Source organism: Sylvia atricapilla, chromosome 7 (genome assembly GCF_009819655.1).
Source record: "Sylvia atricapilla isolate bSylAtr1 chromosome 7, bSylAtr1.pri, whole genome shotgun sequence".
Classification (NCBI taxonomy): domain Eukaryota; kingdom Metazoa; phylum Chordata; class Aves; order Passeriformes; family Sylviidae; genus Sylvia; species Sylvia atricapilla.
In genome coordinates, this window is record NC_089146.1 from 16,176,168 (window position 1) to 16,199,808 (window position 23,641).

General features: G+C 37.7%; 1 long non-coding RNA gene across 1 annotated transcript; it reads left to right on the forward strand.

The window, feature by feature from the left end:
• The first annotated feature begins 22,102 nt into the window (after positions 1–22,102).
• Positions 22,103–23,255, forward strand: LOC136363834 (uncharacterized). Its single transcript, XR_010744062.1, has 3 exons — positions 22,103–22,274; positions 22,353–22,418; positions 23,228–23,255. It is a non-coding gene; the product is annotated as an uncharacterized lncRNA (long non-coding RNA).
• Positions 23,256–23,641: the final 386 nt, after the last annotated feature.

Here is a 23,641-nt window from a genome sequence, read left to right on the forward strand (position 1 = left end):
GGTTACTGAAATGAGTAAGAGAAGTGTTTGAAAAACTTTTAAGGAATCCTTGCCTAGGTATTAATGGATAGTATGAGCTATTAACTAATTAATGTGCACTTGTGAATGGTGAAATGCTCCCACAGATGCTTAAGACAGTCTCGTAAATTTGCTAACACTAATCATGCAGTAATGCCACTAGTGTACTTAGTTGTCTTCAGGTTTGGGCTGTGGTCTTCAATATACTGGTAATTTAATAAAATTTCATTTTAGGCTTGTGACAGTTTAATGTTTAAACCAATCAATGTTTTTAAAGCAGTCTTAAAAGTGTCTATTCAATTGTGCTCTCTGGGAGAAGGAAAGCATAGTGGAAGAAAAGCATCTCTAGAAGCAGCTGAGTAAGATCTTTCATAAATATTCAAGTGTGCAGTTTTTAGCTGCTGGTTTGATTGCTAAAGGGCTAAGGTGAAATCTGTGAAATGTTCATTGGTGACAGACCCAGAGTTGTCTTACAGGTCCTTTATACCATCTGACAGACTTACGCAGGAACAGTATAGGAGAATGTGACACTTCATGGGAAATCAGTGCTCAGCATGACTCTGGGCTTTATTTTGCTGGCCTGATTTTTATTTCTCTGAAATAGAAAGACTGGGACAAATCCAGAAGTATTCCTTAACTGGGCCTGAGTAAGGAGGGCCTGAGTACAAGAGGTACATGGAGATAGAATTAAAGATCACAACCTTTAAGGCTGGTTGGCTCACTGAGGAGATTTACACCCTCTTGGTTTGCCAGGCACAGTACTTTCATAATGTTATACCTACTTACCGTTTTCTTAATCAATCCTGTTCTGTCTTCTATTTATATTGGAAGGTTTACGGGCTTCTTGCAAATATCCAACAAGGTCTCATACATCTATTTGTCCTTTCTGGTCTCAAATTCCTATTTGATTTATTTTCTGACAATTCTTTAATTAACCCCTGGGATCTATGAAAGCTCTACTACCAGTTTCAACAGGATTATAGCTCTCTATACTCCTCCTCTTACTGCCTGTAGAGTGGCACTGATGAGCTGCATATGAGATCTCTGCAATGATATTTCCAACTTCCCCCATAATATTAGGGTCGTGAAAGAGGATCTTAAAAATCAAGCCTGAAACTGTTTTGATCTTTGGAAAATGAGTGTACATACAATGAGGATACTGTTCCTTACCATCAGAATTTTCAATTATTTATTTTCCTATAAGAATTCCTTGGCCCACTGGAGCCATGGGAAAAAGTATTTTAGAGTTCCCAGAGATACTCTTTTCTTCTATGTGAAAGATGTGATATACATGTGGAAGGTGACTGCATGCAGCATTGAAGGGGAATCACTCCAATGCAGAAAGACTCTCATGATTGGGATTAACATGAGATTAACATAAATGCTTAATTACTTGAATTTAAATATTACTGTGGTGGGTTGATCCTGGCTAGACACCAGGTGCCCACCAGAGCTGGTCTATCAGTCCCCTCCTCAGCTGGACAGGGGAGAGAAATGATAATGAAAGGCTTGTGGGTAGAGATAAGAGCAGGAAGAGATTACTCAGCAATTAACACTGTCGGCAAAACAGACTGGACTTGGGTAAATTAGTTTAATTGTTACCAATCAAATCAAAGTAGGATAATGGGAAATAACCCCAAATCTTAAAAATATTTCCCCCCCACACCTCTCCCTTCTACCTGCACTTGACTTTATCTCTGTTTTTCTCTACTTCCTCCCCTGCAGAGATGCAGAGGAATGGGGAATTAGGATTGTGGTCAATTTATCACACATCTCTGCCACTTCCTCCTCCACAGGGGAAGACTCCTCTCTCTCCTTCCCTGCTCCAGCATGGGGTTCTTCCCACAGGAGACAATGCTTTCCAAAATGCAGTTCTTGAACTGTTCATGCATAGGCTCCTTCTGAGGCTGCTCTCTGGCTCGCAGCTGCCTTGGGACATCCTCCTGCTCTATCATGGGGCCCTCCACAAGCTGCATGTGGATCTCTGCTTCTACATGGGCCACCATGGGCTGCAAGGGCACAGCTGCCTCTCCATGGTCTGCACTGTGGGCTGCAGGGAAATCTCTGCTCTGGCACGTGGAGCAGCTCCTGCCCTTCCTGCACTGACCTTGGTGTCTGCAGAGCTGTTCCTTTCATATATTCTCACTCCTCTCTCTCTGCTTCTGTTGTTCTCTGCAGATATTTTTACTGCCCTTTTAAATACATGGTCCCAGAGGCACTACCACCATTGGTGATGGGCTTGGTTTTGGGCAGCAATGGGTCTGCCTTGGAGCTGGCTGGTGTTGGCTCTGTCATATCTGGTGGAAGCTTCTATCATCTTGCTGAAGCTGTAGCCCACTCATTACCTAAACTTTCATGCAAACCCAATACAATGATGTTTTGAATGTGCTGCAGTGTAACAGCACTGTAGTGTACCTATTCTGAAATAAATTCATAAAAGAATGTGTAAGACAACAGTTTAACAAAGATATGAACCTGGAAGGGCACATTGTCACCAAAATGTTGGCCTAGACACCTGCAGGTGACCTGAAAATCCAGGTCACAATCCTGCTGCTGTAGACAAAGCCTTTTTTGGGGCATTTTGGAGCATTTCGTGAGACAACATAGAATCATCCATAGCTAGTCTCTCTACAGGGTAAAGAAGGAATTTCTTCAGGAATTATGTATATAAAAATAATAAGTACAATATTATGTAATAGACCACATTACCTTATGCCAGGTATTTCTAAATGTCCTAACATGTTATAGGCTTTGCCATTGTTATGGATTTCTTTCATGGCTAAAAACAAAACTGAAGTTAATGAGGATATTTAGTGCAGACAGAAATGACAAAGTTCGTGTTGATTTACACAATCATAAGTGCAAAATGGCCCCTTATCATGAAAGTTGTGCTAGATTTGTGAGAGTATACACAAGATAAGAAACTGGCCCAGGGTAGGCACTTTAGCAATAAAATGCATCCATTTATGGGGGAAAATGTACATCAGTAAGAGACGTGAGGACATTGGAGGGATTCTGTCTGTCAGGACTGCCAATTGTCTGGGTCAGCTTGCTGTCTAGGCTGGCTTTCACAGTACCTGCTTCTGTAAAGAATTTTCAGATCATGAGCACAAGTGACACCTATCAGAAGTTTGCCATGGATAGGAAGAAATAAATATTAACGTGGCCCAAGCTGTTCTCTATATTGCTCAAACCACTGGCTTCCATGGTGTATATAATCTGTATGATCTATAGAACAAATCCACACCTTTTTGGTGTACTGATGACTGAGTTCTTTTTGCTTAGAATTAGTTTAAAATAAAGCTAGTGACTGTCTTCCTTGGTATTCTTTTTTTGATGAAGACTTTGTGCTTTTTCATCTTGTATAAAATTTTTAAGAGACAATTTAAAACTTTGGAAAAGTGCTAGCACAGTGATGCTACAAAGAATCACACTGTTCCTAGCCTGCACCTGTAATCTTGAAGTTTCATGCACATGGGAAAATTTTAAACTTCTGGAAAAACAAAAATGTTTTTCATGGAGATCAGAGATAGAATCTTATTCTTGAAAAACATCCACTTAATCCTTAATTTTATGGCTTTAATTTTAAATTATTGTCTTTCTACAGAGATAAATGAACGTGCTGGTAAGAACAGTAATACAGTAGTCTGACTGGCACTCGACTATTGTTCCGGTAGGTACAACCATCCGGAGCAGACACTTCCAGGATTGATAGCAAACTTCAGTCGTTCAATACGGCTGGAAATACCAGTCCATCTTTAGTGAAGGGCACTATTAATAGCCAGGTAAAAGCATTTGTGTATTGGAAGATTCCAGTTATGGTCATATTGTGTCAGGAAGATGTCAGTGTTCTATCTCGTCTTGCTACTAATCATTGCTAATACAGTACTTACAGGATAATAGATGAAGAGGGATGGATTACAAAGTTATAAATCAATCAAAGTTTTTGTGATACATTTGTATGGTTTTGCAGCTTGTTAAATCATCAAAACCCTCAGATTGATTTTTACTTTAATAATCAATCCTCTCTATGTTTTTTAACATGCAGTCAAGAGTTAAATTTTTCTAACTATAAATATTGAGAAAAGTGTTATGACAGTAGGAGGAAGATTTATTACATTCTGATGGCAGAGCTGAGAGGATGTATATACTATACCACTGAAGTGTCAAGATGCAAAGGTTGATTAGTCAGAAAGATTTTGTTTTACACAGAGGAAACTTATCTATATGTTCATCAGCTGATATGCAGCAGGAATTCATCTGCACAATTCCTTCCACTTGCAGATGGTCTGATATCAGCCTGCACATAGGATAATGTTCATGTTTTCATTGAGAACACTTAAAACATTATCTGTGATGAAGCAATGGCAGTACACAGGTAGCTGTCACATCTAAGGCTGTACAGCTACTCAATATTCATCATGGCTTCTGATAAGCAGTAAATGACCCTAAAAGATCCAGGTTTTCTGTTCACATGTTTACCCAAATAGTGACATTCCAAAACAGGAAGTCTTTTGAGGGAAAGGTAGCAATTAAATGTCTGGGTATAATCAGCTACTAGCTTTTAGCTTGACAGGCAATTTTCTATTTGGATACCATCCAATAGGTATATAAACATTTGGGAGTTGAACTTTTGACAAAGTTTTGCAATTGAGTCATCTGCAGATCAGGAAAAAGACTAAATCTCCCAGACATATTTTGTGCAATTAATATAGCTCCCAAAAAGAATGTGGGTTTATTAGGTATTTATCAGTTTACTGTGAAAACTGATCTGTGCAGTATTTAGAAAGCATAGCACTGTACACAAGAAATTATGCCAGTCTGCTGAACTGTGGTTGAGGAAGAAGATCCTGAGTAGTTGGAGGCTGCAGATCAGTAGTGGAGAGGTTCTTTGATAGCTCATGAAAACACCCCTTGTAGCTCTAGAAGGCATTTCCATCACTGGCATAACCTAAGCCACACAAAGCTGAAGACAGTCTCTTATGTGGAATGCCCTGAGTGCAGCTGTGTGCAGATGGTGAGTGCAGGAGCCACCTGAGCTGAGATCCACATCAGGTGTGCTGCATCCTGCAGCTCTGCACATGTGTGGCCTTTGCAAAGGTGCCCTCAGCATCCCAGCTAAACCTCTTTGGCTTTAGTAACCTGGGTTACTGCTCAAGTAGCGCACACAAGTAGCATATATATGCCCAGTTTGTAAATGCTAAGATTACTTATTTGCAGTTGCCTGCACATGTATTTTATCTTCAACTGTTTTTATTAAGAAAAAATGCTTGCATTATCTGACATAAACACTTATTAGAAGGATTAAAAATAGGCTAATGACAGGTATCAAACTATATTTGTGTGAAGGGAGAGGTTAATTTGGTAGATTGATTTCTAGTGGAACTCTCCAGGGATCTAGACTTGTTTTGATACCCATATTTTTGTCAAAAACCCCTAGACAATAATGGAAAACATTAGTTCATAAAGTCTGTAGGCAAGACAAAAAAAAGTTAGGAATGTAAGCAGTAATTCTGTCTTAGAAAAATATAATACCTCATGAATATTATTTCAATATGAGCTGTCAGCGATGTAGCTAAAACAGGCAAGGCTTCATTGGCTTTATCAGAATAAAAGTAGCTGGAAAATAAAGAAGTTCAAACATTATTGGCAAGATCAATTATGTGATTGTGTTGTTTTCTGGGGACCATACTTCAAGAATTAGATGTGGAAGTAAGAGGATTCAAATGCAGCCATGAAAATTATACAGGTGCTGGTAAAGCCTGGAAGCCTTATTCTTCTAAGAAAAAAGCAAGGAGTTCTATTTACACAGCTTTTTAGAGATAAGGTCAAGAATCACATAGATACCCTTCCATGGAAAAAAATGTGATAATTGGGCTTCTCTCCTGCTGACAAAGCATAACAAGATCGAATGGCTGGAAGCTGTGAGAGTAATTAGATGCAGGAACTGCTTGCCAGGTGAGCTGGAGGACTCCTCATTGCTTAGATTTTTAAGGAAGGGGGATTAGAGATTCTTTAAAAAACAAGGTAATTTGGTTTTAATAAGAAATTTTAATACTTGGGTGTTTATAGGGACAGGAATGTGGGGATGGCAGTGAAAGTTTTGAAGAGGATTGCTGAAGATTTCCACTTATCTTTTCTTTATTTGGAGTTCCTTTTTTTTTTTTTTTTTTTTTTTTTTTTTTCAGGGCTGTAGCAAGAGCTGAAATGCTTGCATTGCTCTCTCTTGAAATGTTTGTGTGTTGCTTTGTGACAAAGCCAGCTCTGCATTAAGACAATGGTTATAAAGAGTTCTCAAGCTTCAGAGCTTTAGCCAGTCTAGAATAAATTTCCCCAGACATCCAATTAAGTATATAGATCCAAGGATTTTTGTTTTCAGCTTCCTCTGAAGGCAGAGAGGCTGACCATAATGAGACATAGGACGCCAGCTAATGTGAGCTGGTGTTCTGTTATACAGAGAATCCTCTTGGATGTGGCTGACTTGTCTTGCTCATGTCCCTGTGTTAGACTGACTGGTGTCTGCCAGGGAACACACTCGGAGCCCACATGGGGAAGGCCCTCAATAGGGGAGGCTAGAGTTCATCTGCTGAGACCACTTGGGCGTATCTTACCTCATCAGTTTCCCTCCTCTGCTGAAGTTTTGTCTCTTGAATTCTTGTTTATGCTCATCTACCTTCTGCTTCACCAAGTACTTTAATACCACCATCGAGTCAAATATTTTGGCTGGATGGGCTATCCAAATGAAACTTAATGGCTTCAGATTAACAAATGACCAGCTGTAAGCATCTAATAATTCTCTCTGTCTTTGAACTATAAAATTTTGAAATATAAAATCTAATTACTTTTATTTAAGGCTCTTCGCTTAACAGAATTAGAGTTGTGGTTCCATTTTCTCCTTAGGTCTTCTTTGAAGACGCTCCTACAATTCTAGGGATTATTATTGTCCTGCAAAATAACTCTGAAAACTCTTGCATCCTTCTGGAAACTTGTCAGCACTGTTTTTCCTTGGTGAAAAGTGTCAAATGGACAGATGTCAAAGGTTCTGCTAGTCAGGATGAACTGCAGATTGTGCTTGAGCAAACTGGGAGGAAGGGGTGTTGGTACACACATGCTAGGACAACACAGTACCCTGTGCCAAGGAAAAATTCCTTTGATCATTGTATGTTGGCAGTATGAGAAGTATGAAGGGGTCCAGAGTAGCTTCATCTCATTCTCTGCTTTAACTGGGGTGTGGGGTTTGCAGCATGAGGAGTGAATGAAGATTGTACTACTTAATCAGAGCTTCATGGCAGCACTGGTTCCTAATGTATATGTGATATATGCTAGTATGGTCCATTTGCTTTATAACTTTGTAGAGAGGTTTGCAGTTTAACCAGTATTAATGACGAACCTGAAACTGTGATGCATCCAGTTCCTTTAACAAATGCAACAAATTACATAGCCACATTCAGCTTCACCCAGAAAACCCAAGGTGCTTTAGAGCAGGCAAAGTGTAATTCTGGGGACTGCTGAACCGTTCAGTCTGCCAGGGCATAAGTCCAGCAACATTCATACACAGCTGATGTTTGAAGTTCCTGTGCCCTTTGTTTGCTTTTAATTTTGCGCTGTGAACAAGGCTGCACAACAACTCACAATAACCCTCAGTGACAGATATTTGAACCAGTGTGCTTTTTTAATCACAAAGATGAAAGAAAAGAGTGAGTTATGTGCAATTAGAAAAATAAAGATAGTGACAGAAACACTGAGAAATTTGGGCATGTTTGCTAAGCTATTACCCTCAGGTATGAATTTGGCAGCTGTTATAAACGGGACCTCTGTTTCTCTATAACACGGTGACCTGATTTAATACTAAACCCACAGTTTGGAGACAAATAGTTTATTCTGCCCAACGTTCTGAAACTCATCCTCAGATGCTTTTGGTGAATACTTGCTGGAATATATTCTGTTTGTTTTACAGTTTGTAGGTTGAATATAGTCTTATCTTTCTCACTATATGTGTGTGAACAGCAATGTGCAGAGCAGGACTATTTGTTATTCTTTCAGTTTTGTTATTTGCAATGTTACACTTTTCTTTTTCCTAACTAAGGTGTGCTAACCGTTTATTATAAAAATATACATATGGTTGCATTTAATGGCTACGTGACAAGAATAAAGAAATAATGCAATTTTAAAAATTATCTCAAAGTCAAATATAGTTAAAATCTTCTTTGAATACATTATGAGTAGTTAATAAATTACTGAAAGTGCAAATCAGCTTTGCAAAGGATTTGCAAGGAAGAAAAGAGCTACATTTGTCATGTTTCCTATAAAGTAATGTGACCAAAGGTAGTGTTAAAATACTTGCCAAGAAAAATCTCCCATTTAGTTGAAGCCCAAAAACCTCAGGTCCAGATTTAGCTGTACTGAGGAAACTCCTAGAAATTAATGTGAAATGAAACTCATTGGATGGCCTTTCTTGTTTGTTGAGCCATTAAATGAACTCCTTAAATGCATTTCTGGTTTTGAATTTTGTTTTGGTACATGTTAAAACCAAAGACATAAAAAGAATAATGGGCTGCTTAGGATAAAACATTTTATCACTGACATTTTTCTGAGATTAGAAAAGGCTTTTCAAACAAAAAAATAAAGTCTAGAAACTGAGAAAATAAATATTGTTTGAATTATTATCATTGTTCTCTGTATCACTGCACTGAACTTCAGCTATAATGCAGATGTTTAATTCTGTACACATACTTTAAAATATAACAGTAGGACTTCTGGAAAGCAAACAAAGCAAACAAGACAGACTTTCCTGAAATGCTTCTGCTTTTCCATTTCTTACTTGTATTTATTGATAAAATATTTTGCTACTTCCTGACTGTGTAATGAAGTTGATTTTTTCTTTAATTTTATATACAGAGGAAAAGAAAGAATCACATAAAAAGGGATCAGCTAAGAATAAAGCAAGATGCTCATTCAGCTGAATGACATTTTGGGTTAACTCAAAATTCTATTTTTCATTCATTTTTGGTTAATAACCATGAAGGTTTTCTTTTTCTTTTACCTGAGCTTTCTTTTCTCATGTTATGTTTTTAGCTCCAGACTCCCAATAACAACTATACTGTTTGCTGGCTCTTGTACTTTTGTTGAGGTCATAAGTTTCATCCAGATCTTTCCATTTTTTGTTGCAGGTATTTGTTCCACTTTCCTTTGACAGAAGAATAGAGACCACGTTTGTGGTATTCCTAAATGAATGATACTTTTCCAGGCTTAAAATACTGTGACAGATCAACAAAACAGTAGCAGAAAACTAATTCCTTCAAAAAATATGAAAAAAGGAAGTTGTGTAAGATGGTGTAATTAATCTTGCAATAAAAATAATTGTTTACAGTTAAAATTAATGTAACATGCATTCCTCAGCAGATAATAAATTATGGGTTTTCTCATTAGCATTTGAATTGATTTCCTCTAATTTCTGAGGAACACATGAGCATGTGACTAGATTAAGTTTAATTGGACTACAGCTGGCACTGATTGTGTATGGATAGGGTGGGGGGTTTGACTGATTTGGCATCTTCCTGCATTGTGTTTCATTGTCTGTTTCTTCCTGTTCAGCCTTTTCTGCACAGGTTATAAGGCACTGTAAGAAATGTTGGAAAATTAAAAGGGGAAAGAACCTTCTGTGAACACAGAAAAAATGTGAGTGAAGTATTTATAGAAGGTCTGTAGTGTCAGCCAGCGTGGCTGAGAGTGAGGAAAACATCATGCCTCAGAGCCAGAGAGCTCCACAGTGGAGCAGGCACAGGATGCAGTCATTGTCAGAGGAACATTTGTGTGAGGCACTGCTGAGCAGCCTCGGTGGCTTCCTCACCAGCTGAATGTCACTGTTGCCACAGGAAAAAGTTGATTCAGTTCTGTATTTTGTTCCAGAGCTCAGTTTAACATTTGAGCAGAGAGGAGCTGGGGCAGGAACACACATTCTCTCTTCTCGACTCTGTTGCACAGGCAATAAGCTGTGCCAGACAATGAGATTTTAAATTTTGCTGCTAGCATTACTGCAGTTCCTCTATCAGCCTAGCAAGCCCAAATTTCTTCATCCAACAGTGGCCACTAAACCTGCCTATGGAAGGGCATGAGATTAGGTCAAACATACAGTGATAATCCTCTCCCTTATTTTCTAGTTTTCATTGATGTACAGCTCTAGGATTTTACAAAGCAAAGATGGTATCTTTGTTTTTAATAGCCCTGGATGGATTTTTCCTGCAATAAAAACTCTAACAGATTTTAAAATTCATGTTGAATCTCCAGCTTTCCTGGCATCTTGCATCTTATTTTTCTAGTAAAACTGTGCATTTTTAGAATTGTTTTATTTTGATACTGTCTAATTCTTGTATTCCAAAAGAATATGTTTCACCTACTTCGTGCAAGTTCTGATTTTTATACCTAGGTTCATGTCTTCTCAGAGACAAGGCTTTCAGCCAAAGAATCCTGCTCTATTTGATAATTTCCATGCAGTCCATGTCCCAGTTGTCTTTGCTTTCCTTTTTCTTCTATTTTTAAATTCTGCTACGAATCTTTGAGCTAGAGAAGCCAAAACTGTTACTGAGTACTCAAGAGTAGGTAATTTTGGATTCATACCGTGACAATGATTTCTGCTTTTTCTCTGTTCCTTTCTATCGACTGTAGATTCATAGGGAGTACTTGCTCTTCAGTGTGACTGAGGGTGGCAAAAACAACTAAATAGAGAAAGATGCAGAGGCTACCTGTTGAAAGGAGCATCATGCAATTGGGTAGTTTAGGAACTATTCTTGTCTTCTACAAAGATACTTCACATACTGAAAAAAGTTTAAAGAATCTGTAAATGGCACAACAAATTCAGTGGGGGAAGTACTGAACTTGGGGCATATGGTGAGGTTATTAATGAGTAAGAAAGGCCACAAGGTATAATGGAAAGGCAGATGCTAATAGTGAGCAATTTAATAAGAAATGCAGATAGAGCACCAGACTCACACTGTAATTCAATTTAAGTCAGCATTTGAGGAAACATATGAAGAATGAATTTGGATCATGCTGTACTGTATAATCTTGGTTTTGATTCTCTCAGTTATCTTTTGTCTTCCAGTTGCTTTCCATCACAGCTAGAGAGGAAAAAACAATGTTTACTGTTGGTTAATGCTGTACTTGAAACAAGTAACATGAGGGGGAGTACAAACAGAGTTTTACAAGTCAAAATTAAAAATATTTTGATTAATAGATTCCTCATATAGTTTTCCAGAATTGATTTTTAAATGTGCCCTGAGAAGGCAAACAAAGATATATTAAGAATGAGTGGTGGACTAAGAGACTTCATATTCATGGAATTCTCTTGAGAGGTTTCTTCTTAAGGAAATCCATAGCTAGATCAAACCTGATTAGAATGGGGAAGAAACAGAAAAAGACATGGTGGTTGTAAACTTACTCAAAAATATAAAGAAAATAACAAAAGAAGAATGAAATATATCTAGGTTTTGCTTGAATTTGGATTGAGGAGTTGCCTACTGCATAAGGTGCCCCATTTACTCAGCTCTTTCTGTTACATATACATTGCAGAGCATAATTGGAACTGTAGACCTTGCAACTTATGAAATACTCGGTTCCATCTAGTAGATATTTTTGGCAGAAATGAGAATCTATACAGAATTGTCTGTTCTGCCTACTTCATCCCTTTTTTCTGGAAGGTTGATATTACCTTTTGAAATATGATCTTAAAAATGCCCAATACATTTGCCTGATACATGTATAAAACAATTTTTAAAAGTATGTTTTTTTCCTTTATTGGGATAAATATACTTCGCAGTATTTATTCCCCTATGTCAGAGTTCGGCTAGTAATTATACAGTTGATTTTGCTTCATGGCTTCTTAAACCTCTGTTAACACTGAGGAACGTAGTTTTGGATTTCTTCTGAGAAATTACAACTCAAGCAGTGCATTGTATGTTAGCACCATGCTGAGACATCGGCTTACCACTAGTTTGAAAAAAAGAGCATCCCCTTTTCAGGGGCTGACACTGTCTCTTCAGATGGGCTTTTCATGGATTATTTTCTGCCAAGTACTGTTCAGACATTTTTGAGGTATTAGAGGTCTGTGATGTTTAGGAAGGTTTGAACTCTAGATGTCCTGGCTACAGACCAGTTTTAGACTGTTTCTTGGGACCTGAGCTGTTAAAGTAATATATTGTAATCAGGAAAGAAGTATTTTGATATCAAACTGCATTTTCAAGTTAGATCTAGATATAATCCTCTATTTAATTAAATTAGTAGTGAATTTATATAGTTTGTTATTATTATGTCATAGACCTGGTACTTACAGTGTTCATATTTCCCAGACAGAAAAAGTCCAGCTTGCATGTAGTGTTTTGAAAGTATTTTTTTAGTACTATGGATAGGGAGTTTGTTGTGTGTGCCAAGGGAAACGGGATTACCAGGCTGGTGATCAGCTGGCAGAGGGATGCCCTTTTCAGAAGCAGTTCAGAAGTTAAGCTTCAAAACAGTGAGGTTAGTAGCAGTGATGCTTTTGCAGTGATTTCTAAGAAAGCCAGCTGCTGGTGCTGCACTTGAGGTAAAAATAATATGGTTGTAGTTTAGAAAATTGGAGCAAGAGCAATTAATTGCAAATCTGATCAGACCTGTTCTGCATTGTGTTTTTCTGTTTTTCTTTCTTTTTTTTTTTTGTGCTTCTTTTGTTCCATCTCCAATGTGATCGAAAAACCAAGTAAAACAAAACCAATCCTTACTATAAAATACAAAAGTCCATCTTATATTTCAGCATTAATTTGGAGAGATGTAGCGAACTGCACAGCTTCTCAATGTTGCTTTAAAAGGCACTGCAGGTTTCTAGGGAGCCTTCTGCAATCAAGGTCTCTTGTAGCCTCCAAGCCTCACAAAAATTTTCCTCTGTTCTCAGTTTATATGCCTATGTCCTTTGGAATTTGAAGATGTTAGGTGGTCTCCACTCTTGCCTCAGCGACATGCTCTGATCAAAGAGTACAGTACAATTTGATTGCAGCAAAACGTGCTGTGTACCATCTCTAATAGGCTGGGCTGTCAGTACAGGATTTTAGCCTGCTGAGAACTTTCAATCTTCTGTGCTTAGTGTGCATTAAATCTCTCATCAACAACAAATGCTTTCCCTCCCCTACTTACTTTGGGCTGTAAGAGAGCTATAGTCCATAACCTTTGTTTTCAGTTTTATCATAAATTGAAATACACACACACTTAAATTTTCCTAATAAATAAAGTGCTATGTTGTTCTAAAGCTGCCTTTTCACCTCATTACAGCTCAGCGGAGTGGAGAGTGATGTCATGGTTGACCCAGCACCAGCATGCCCATAAATGATACAGTATGTTCCCCCCTTTACTTCCTGGCTAAAGCACTGGGAAGGAGCTTAACATGAAATTCATGCCGTGATGACAGATTTAAAAGTTGCTACAGACTGTAACAGACAGCAACTGCATTTTGCAGACATACATGACACATACCACTCTCTTGTATTCCTAAGTGATGACATTTTCAGTTTAAAGACTTATGCTTCTATTGCGCATTATGCCTGTCTGTCTACAAAATCAGGCGGGAGGAGGGAAGGAAAGGACAGGGCAGAGAAAACACTGAACTGGATCTAAAGCTCTGCTTGGAGAATATGTCGAATATGAATCAGTGGCTGGAGGGGTGGCACACACGTTTTCAAGCAGGCTGCATTGCTGCTCTGTGCCTTTTGGGGGATTTTGGCTGTTTGGAGGCAGACAAAGCAGTTGTGCTTCATCTGGGGAAATTGGCCCCTCACACTTTTAACGAGAAGACTCTGAAAACCCAAACGGTGCTAAATTGTAAATTTGCAAGCAGGAAACTAACATGCCAAACATGAGACACCCTTCTTTGGCTTCCCAAGCAATTAAATAAATAGCCATCATGTTGTGTCTCCAGGGCAATAAAACATGCCACTGCGGAGATTTTACAGGAATGGGCCAGGGAGGGTGCTGCCTGATAGAGAGCTGTGACGTTCTGCATTTGCACCTATGTCTGCTAGAGCAGCTTCCCCTGAAAGTAAAGCTTGATTGTAAATATAAACTGGTTTATAACCTTGGCATCTCCCTTCACCCTCCGCTGGCTGTGCTTTTCTGCAGCTACTCAGCATCACAGCATACATGGCAGGTAAATAGTCACTCAAACTGATATAAAGCAAAGTTATGCAAATACGTGAGAATGGATTACTAGCATTGCACTGGATCAGAAAACAAAATGACATTGGTTTCTTATCAGAAGGCATTTCAGTCTGTAACCGCAGTTCATGCCAAATAGGCAACCTCCTCCACTGTAAAACATATCCATTAATTTCCTTCAGGATTCTTAGATGCCTGACCAGGATTTCAGAAGAGTTGAAGAAGCAGAATACCCTTGAGAATTCTTCCACGTGCTCTTTGGAGACACGTGTGTGCAGAAACAGGATTTTATTATATTTTTAGATGCTGAGCACTCTTAAGTGAAAATTGAAGGAAATCAGTCCCATGCAGAATTATGTCTCTAGCATGGCAGGAGTTCCCAGTCACAAGAGACATGATCAATAAAGCTTATAGTTTATGCACCTCAATATTGAGTGTCCACATTTTGATTTAAGGAGTTTCCTGTAGCATAACCCACAGGGGCTAAATTTTCCTGCTCTGCATGAGTGAAATGTTGCCATTTGTTCAATATTCAAGTTATTTATCATTTGGAGTCCTACCCATATTACTAAAGCCAAATCTCACAGAAAGAGGCAATTCTTAAAAGGAGTACAAGCTTTTTTCAATAATGTATGAACTAATGAAAAGCAAAGTTGTTTTAATTAAATTAAAGCTGAATTGAATCTTGAACACAGCTGAATCTCCAAGGTTTTGTCTCACAAGCAAACTTTTTGAATTTAAAAGGAATTTTGGAAATTTTGACCATATTAAAATCATGAAACCCTGCAAATTTCAGCAAAAGATTCAGTTTCTAAGATGTCCAACTTTGGTCCTCAGCTGAGGTTGCTTGCAGAAAGATTGCAAAAGCGTGTCTGCATATGAAGATCCAGTTCTTCAACAGAGAACATGATGTATGAGTGATATTTCAAGTCTATGACTTATTTTACGATGTATCCTGCAACCTGGAATTTATGTCTCTGAGTAAAACTTGTGAAAACACCTAAATGCCCAACCCTCTGATTTTCAAGAGATGTCAGACTATTTTTCCCAGTCAGTCTTGGCAGAAATGTTGTGAACAGTTTTGACACAGATAGTAAGGTATGTGGTTTTCTTTCTTCTGTTACAGGTGCCAGAGCAGTGGAGCATCTTTTTCATTTTTCATTCATCCCAGTTTCCCACATGCATATCAATTTATCTTTGTCACTTGCAGAGTCTCACTTAGCTGAGTAGCTCTCATTTGTCCCCTGACCTTTGACTGCTCCTGGTTATGTTGAGTATAAGGATGAGGGGAAACTGTCATGAGAAAGGTGTCTTTTTTTCTCCATCATTCCCTCAAGGAATTGAGCCTAGTCACTGCAGGAAATGTGAGGATGTTTTGTAAGTTTGTAGATCTATTTGCATCCTAGAAGATGTTTTTAACAAAAACTGGGAAGAATAGGAAAAGTATTATTTAGGAAAAAGTAATTGTGTTTTATGCAAGGTCAGATAAGGGTAAACTGGTACAGAAGTCATGCAGATTTCTTCACAGCAGAAAAATGCATTGACAGTGAATTTCAGGTTTTTGTAAATTACAGGTTTAAACCAGAAATTATTAGATTACCATCAGTTTGCTAATTTTGTTCTTTTACAGAATATAGAGGATGGTTACTAGTTTTTCAATATTAATGTATTTTATAATAAAACATAGCTGATGCTGTAATATGGAAGGAATTAGAGACTGTTTAAAACTAGTGTCTGGTTCTCCAAACCTGAAGAATGGATTAGTAACATGTGAAAAGGGAAATCTCCAGGGATGAAATATTGACTAAGATAGCAGGTCCTCACCAAATGAAAGCATAACAAACTGAAACATTATAAATCACTGTTTCTGGTGTTGGGGTTTTTTTTTTTTGGTTGAGGTTTTTTAAGCAATATAATTGCAAAGTGTAATATTTTAAGTATACTTCTGTAAAAAATAATGCGAGTTTTTTTCCATTTAGTTATCCTTATTCTGATTATTATGAAAAAATTAGTTCATGGTACTTTGCTATTTCCAAAGTCTGCTGCAGAGATTTGAAACCAAAAGTGTCATGAGTTTATTTTGCCAAATCTCATTTGTGTGAATCATCATCATCTCTTGCTGACAAAATGGCCTGCCCTAAGTAAATGCCATTTTACTTTTTACGTTTTAAAAGATATCCCTGTGCAGGTAGTGACAGCTAATTAATAAAATTTAAAACTGGAAGGAAAAACCTACTCTTAAATATAATTTATAGCTGTTATACTTGGAGTACAAGAACCCTGCCTCTGACCAGCTGCACGAGATTTCATGAACCTGTATTTAATTGGATAAAATGTGATTAGCAAGTTCTAAGTGTATCAGGAATACAAGATTAATTCTGTGTGCTTAAATATTTGTTTTTCTGGGATGTGAACATCTCCCTGCTTTGCAGAAATGGCCATCTGGACCCCAAAGAATGAACAATATCCTTGGACATATCAGCTAGCTATAGTTGCCACCTGAATCAGCTGAGAGTTGCCCTGTACATTCCAGGTGAAAAATGGTAGAATCAGACAATGACCTGACAGTAGGAAGATAAGCTTCTTTAGGACAGAGAAATCCTTGACAAAAGCTCAAATCCAATTAGGCTATAAACACAGATTTGAGTGGTGAAAGAAAATGTATGTTCCAAATCTAGATCCTTTTCCCTGAATGGAAAGTTAGGAGGAGGTCTGTGGTGTGGAAACCTACTTACATCTGGCCATTTAGCAGCTGGGATGTGTAGGGTGGCAGCCACAGAGCCAGAACATCATTGCAGTGACCAGCCCATGGCACTCATGGTAACAAGCTGCTGCACCATAATATGCCAGTTTCTACATGTCTGGTGTGGAAGAAGTTGTCTCATGACTTCCATTAGTCAGGCAAGCTTGCTGGCCTGCTGCAACATTGCTGGGAAAGGACCTGACACCTGAGCATCCTCAGGCAGTTTGTGATTAGCAATGGCCCATAAATATGTGACAATACTTTGTTGATATGTGTTTGAAAATGTGCTTCTGGATTTACACAAAGAAAAATATATGTTGAACGCATTATATTATATTTTAGGCACATATGCTGCAAGTTAAATTACAGTGGCAGAGAGATTGACCCCAGATCTGACTGGCATAGAACTGAAGATGTACATTAAATCATCCTATATTCTTTATCTAAGAGTTGACTTGAAATAAGGCTGGAGTTATTTAAACTGGTCCCCTCCATTGTCATCAGCAGAGCAAGTCCAGAATTTGTGTGCAAAAAATGCTAGTTGTTTAACTTTCTAATAGTAAATTGGTTTACAAACCTTATCCTTAGAAACACAAGCTATCTTCTTGGAGTCAGTGGTTATTCGTGTGAGGAAGACCAGAGTACTTGAACTGATATTCAACAGCAGTAAAGGAAAAAGGCCTTTCCTCTCCTTTGCCTGTATTGAAGAAGCAATTTTTTTCATATTGGAGACATATGTCCAGCTACATCAGTGCAACATCTCTATATAATTTTAAGCCTGTTAGAATTCAAAGCGTAATATTTCCCTTTGTTGCCCTCCATGATATTTGCGTCACACTGAAATGTTGCCTCTGATTGTCACTGAGGTGATACAGATCAGAAAGTATGACAAATTGACAGGACAAATGCTGGGACCAGACCTGCCAAACTGTTTGAGTCCACAAGAGGCACACCAGATTTGTGTATGGGAATAGAGAGACATCAACTGCCTTGAGATATATGACTGATGGAGACATGTCTAACTTCCATTCTGCTCCCAGGCTGTTTGACAAGTGAAGCTTTGGGGCAGAATTAATGATCACGAGCTGTGCTTTCCTCTGGAACTCTGGCTAATACGTCCTAACTGGTAGGCACAGTACCAGTTCCAGTGAAGCATGGCAGCCTCAGTTGAGCTTCAGGAATTCATGCTTCAGGCAGCAACTCAGAATTAACTGTTTGCTGTGCTGTGTGTGTTCTTACACCTTCATGTGTTAGTTTTGAAATCGAGGAGGTGACATGAGTCTCACACTGACAGCATGGGGAAAAAAATAATATGAATAGTTGAAAAAATACATAAATAACATGAAAGGGAGGAACACATCAAAGAATAAATATCATTGCTAAAAGCACCTCTTGCTGTATCAATGTGTACATAACAATGACAGACATGACTCTCATTCTGTTTAAAAATATGCTTTCACATAATTCTCCTCAAACTTTTTTTTTTTTTTTTTTTTTTTGTAATGGCTACCAAAAATATATAGCAACAGGGGCACATATCCAGTCTCATTGCTGACTCATATTTCTCCATCAGTCTGTCATTTTGAGTCATCTTGTCTTGGAAAGCAAACTCTTTAAGTAAGGACCCATGTGTTTTATATCACCCATCACAGTGTGTTCAAGTTCATGGTCACGCTAATGCTAATATATAATAAATACATTTAAAATCTGTTAATAGATAATATTCAAGAAGGTGCTCAAACCCAAATTGTAGTCACACACAAAAAGGAGGTGCATAGAAGATTAGTCTGACAGCTTTGTTTCTTTTAGGCAGATCTGGTACATATGATAGCTGTTGGGATTATTTTCATGCCAAAGATGAGCACATTGTGTAACTAGTATAAGTTTGTAATTTGATATTGTAGCAAACCACATTAACAGAATATTGGATGGCAGATGCAGAGGCTTTCAAACAGCTGTGGTGATGGAAATTACCAGAAAAGGTTAAAACCCAAACAGTAATGATGTCTGGTAATAACTCATTTCACCAATCATGTAATTGGACTGAATAGGCAAAGTAAGTCAGGATAAAGGATGTCAGGAGATGACATAAATGACAATGCAAAATAATTTTTCTGTGGTAAATGATGTTTGGCAAGGAGGGGTGGGGGAAAAAAGGCTTATTAGTTAAAAATAGTAATTGTATCTCTTAAAACAGCAGATACCTCTTTATCTAATAGATGTCATTCAGAGCCACTGACCTTTGATGACTGAATCTCAATTTAAATTTCTCTGAAGTTATTGCAAAATGTAGTATGGCTTATTTCTGGTATTCAGAGCTGTTCACCCTAATCCTAAAGTATTTAAAAGGCTTTTGCCAGCCAGGATGTGAATCTCACTTGACAAAAAGCAGTGTCACTTCTTGTAGCTGCTCTCCAGTAGACTGAAACATTTAACATCTGGGCAGCACTCTGGCAGAACTATCTCTGATTCCAGATGAAAATATAAATGTATCTGTACTTACATAAAATTCTTCCAGCAAGCAGATTTTTTGCTTCCCTTCCCTTCCCTTCCCTTCCCTTCCCTTCCCTTCCCTTCCCTTCCCTTCCCTTCCCTTCCCTTCCCTTCCCTTCCCTTCCCTTCCCTTCCCTTCCCTTCCCTTCCCTTCCCTTCCCTTCCCTTCCCTTCCCTTCCCTTCCCTTCCCTTCCCTTCCCTTCCCTTCCCTTCCCTTCCCTTCCCTTCCCTTCCCTTCCCTTCCCTTCCCTTCCCTTCCCTTCCCTTCCCTTCCCTTCCCTTCCCTTCCCTTCCCTTCCCTTCCCTTCCCCCTGTGCTAATGGATCAAGTTTTGAGTAGAAAATTTAGAGATTCAGAACTGAAAATCTTACAGCCAAAAGAGGTTATTAAAGACCCCAACTGAAGTTTTCTGTCTGTTCACTACAAAAATTAGTCAATTACTATATTCAAGTATTAACTCTGTGACTTGAGAGGATGATGCTGGTGCTGTTGTTCTCTTGTACTCTCAAACATGTGTTGTATGTCAGCTGACTGGTGTGTAAAGTACTCTGGGTACATGTGTAGGAGCAAGGGTCATCTGTGAACTAGTAAGGACTAACTGGACAAAAACTGCTGGTTTTTTAGGGAAAATGGAACATCTTAATCCCTGTCTTCCATGGCCTAAACCTGAATCCCAGGATAACCTTTTAAACTGTTTTCAAGATGAATTATGCTTTGGTATTCTTAACTAGTGTCATTGAAAATAATCTTCTCCCAGAGCTCATACTGTGCTGATTGTGATTCTGATAGAACATTTATGTATTTACATAATAAATCTATTTCAAGTGATTTTTAAATTTGTCAAAAGTCAGTACAATTAATTTTCACCCTCTGCTTGAAGTCTTAAAATTAAATCTGTGATTAACCTTTTATCACCTAAATATATTGACTGATAGTCATGCTTGCTAAAAATGGAATTTATGGTTCTGAATACTGGTCTATTTTGACAATCTTACACTAGTGTTTTGATTCCCTTTCTTAGTGTTGTTTGTCATGTCTTTCCCTTTTAGGACTCCATTTGCTGTATCTTCACAGATGTTGGAAACAGACAAGACGAGTAAGTATATTCAGACTTCTCTCACTTTATTTCATAGGCTTTTGACAATGTGTTTGACTGTTTTCTGAGATCTCTGGGGAGACATTTGTGATTTGCCAAAAGTCTTGGTACATTTGAGTTATCTGTGCCCTGGGGCAGAAAGAAAAAGGTTTTGGATTTAACCATAAGTCTTGTAAGGAGATACTTTCAATGCTTTTAGTTAAGATATGTTTTAAAAATGTTTAAATGGATGACTTCATGCTTCATTTTATGGCATTCCTGGAATACTGTTACAAATACAATAAATGTTCATTTAATCATGAATACTATGGTAGTTGTCATTTGTGAGAGAGTGCGATAAAGTCCTCACAAGTTCTAAATGGCCTATTTTATATAGAATACAATATCCTTGAGCTATAGCACTGATGTTCACGTTAAACTCAAGGATTTAAGTTTTAAATTGAAGGGTCTTTCTCTTATTTCTCCATGCACATGACTTCCCGTAGAAGTTAATCTCTAAATGCACTGAATATTCCTATTTTATAACATATTTTATAGAGAAGATAATTGCTCTTGTGCTGCTCTTTGGTCCAATTCTGTTAAGTTTATTCTAGAAATCTGTCACCTATAAAAGCTAACAAGAATATCCACAAGCTGTGATGCTACTGCCTAAACATAAGAAGGGAAGCAGATATGATCCATAGTTTGTGCATACTCTTTGTGATATTTATTTAAATTTAAATTTTAAATAAGATATTTACATGTGTTCACCAAAATACAATGACTCATCACAGTCTTCTAAGCTAAGCCTGTAATATATGTGATTATGGTACTTTAAAAATAAAACATAGAGTGGAAAAAGAACATGATAAGCTCATGTCATCTTACTCTTTATGGCTGTAGTAAATGTCATACCTTAGGCTAGACTGAAAACGTTTTGAGTTTCATGCAAAAGTCTATTTTAAAATGAGTCAGTCAACAGGCTTTTTCTTACTCATTACCATTTATCCTAAAGATCTTAGGAATCTGGTTTTGTTTCATTATCAATTTATTTCTGAGAAAATAACTGTCCTTATGTAGTACTAAAATAATGATTTCCCTTCAGTTTGTAACTGGGACAAAAGGAAATTATCTACCAGTCCTATGAAATTAGTTCTGTGCCTGGATCTTCCATCCTCTGTGTGATGCCTTGACCCAGAAATTATTATAACACATACTTCTCAAAGAGTCTCATAAAGGAGCAAAAAAAGATTGTTTATATTGAAATCAAGCAATCAGCTAGATAGTTCAGTTGTCTTTATTTGAGAGCAGTAAATCTTTTTAGCAAGTGGAATAAACCAGTAAGAATAACTAGGAAGGCATTTAGGGAATTACACAAAGGGTGTGTGGTTTAGACCTTTTCTGGAACACAGGCTGCAGTTTAGCTGTCGAGTCACTATCATTCTCCTCAAAGGTGAAATGATTTAGAGGCCTAGAGAAACTTAATTTTTCTTGATCACCATGTGCAACCTGGAATTTTAATGGCAGGCATAATTAATTCTTCTGATGTTAATCATCAGGGCTGGGCTCCACAATTATCAGCCTAGTGCAGCTGGGGCATGGTGCAGACATGAAAAATTAGGAAAATGAATCAGTAATAGGGTGGCAGATTTAATCTGCATCATGAAAACAAAGTTAAAAAGAGGGAGATCGAGAGAATTTCAGCTGAAGCTTTTGTGCCAATGAGCACTGACAGAACTGAAAAATGTTGCCGATGTCCAAAGTGATTGGTAATTACCAAGCCATTGAATTTTTTATTGTCAATTTATCATTGCGCCAGAGGTTAAATTTAACATCTTCTTCTAAAGCCATCACTCTAGGAGGAAGGCAAGCTTTGCATCACGTGGACCAGGAGTCAGTGAAAGGTTAATCAGGTATTCCTTTAGTTTGTGTGTGCTTCCAAATCAGTCTTTCTTTTTGTGTCCTTTATGCTGCATACATACCGTGGGGTATTTTCTAATTTATATCACCTGTACATTTCAGAAAAATATTAAATTGCATTCCTCGGCACAGCATCATCTGCCTTGCTGTGTATTTATAATGTTGTATTTTCATACTTCCCCAGGCAAATTTTTCACACATTTCAGTATGTATATGGAAATGTTATATATACAAACTATGATACAAGGTAGGCATTTCTCAAACAAGGAAAATTATAATCTTAGTGTCTGAAAGCACTGCAGGAAATAAAAAAAAAATCCAATATAATTTTTTCGCTATTTATTTATTGAATTATCAGCCGTGTTATTTGGTTTGCACTTGATTTTTGCTTTGTTCCGAAGCCATGTTGTTTGAGAATGATCCAGTTTAAGATCAGGGAATGTTTGGAATGCTAAAAACTGCTTTTGGGCTGAAGGACTGTGAGGGCAAGGCTGTTTGCATTTTGCATCTTGTATGATTCTGAGTATACAGTTTTGGCACTTGGAAAGTAAAAAATATTCTCAATTCATAAAGGAAGCTCATGTTTTTCCTTTGAATCTTCCCCCCTCAGGAATATTTAGTAAATGGTAGGGTCTTTTTTTGATGCAAAAGCCCTAACAGACTGAGAAAAAGACAGGATTGAAACATCCTTTTAGTAGAAATATGTGACAGAAATATACATTCATGTGTTAGGGACTAAATTGAGCCCTGAAGTGAAAATCTGTTCAATAAAATAATAGGATTTCTGCTTCTCTGTTTATAGGTTCAGATCTGCCCTGAAAATTCCAGATACATATTCTTATACATCTTGCTCTGTAGCTGTCTTTTTACACAATGTTAAATACAACTTCTCTCTACCTAAATTCCTACCTAAATTCTGCACTTCTATTTTCTCTATTTTCTCTGTTTTTTCTCTCTCTCTCTAATTTTTTTTTAATGCATTGAGTGTTTATTATAGATTCCAGACTGTGCTCTGATTAAAGGAATTGTATGCATTTTCTATAAATTAAAAATGGAAATGGCCTTTAGGGGAGACTCAGTAGAGGAATCAATGCATGCATTAATTACTGCAATTCATTACCCAAATAAACACAAGACTCAGCCTTTTGCTGGATACAAATTTAGGGACATACGATGTTTACAAGAGACAAAGGCTTGTGATCCTGCTCATGTTAAT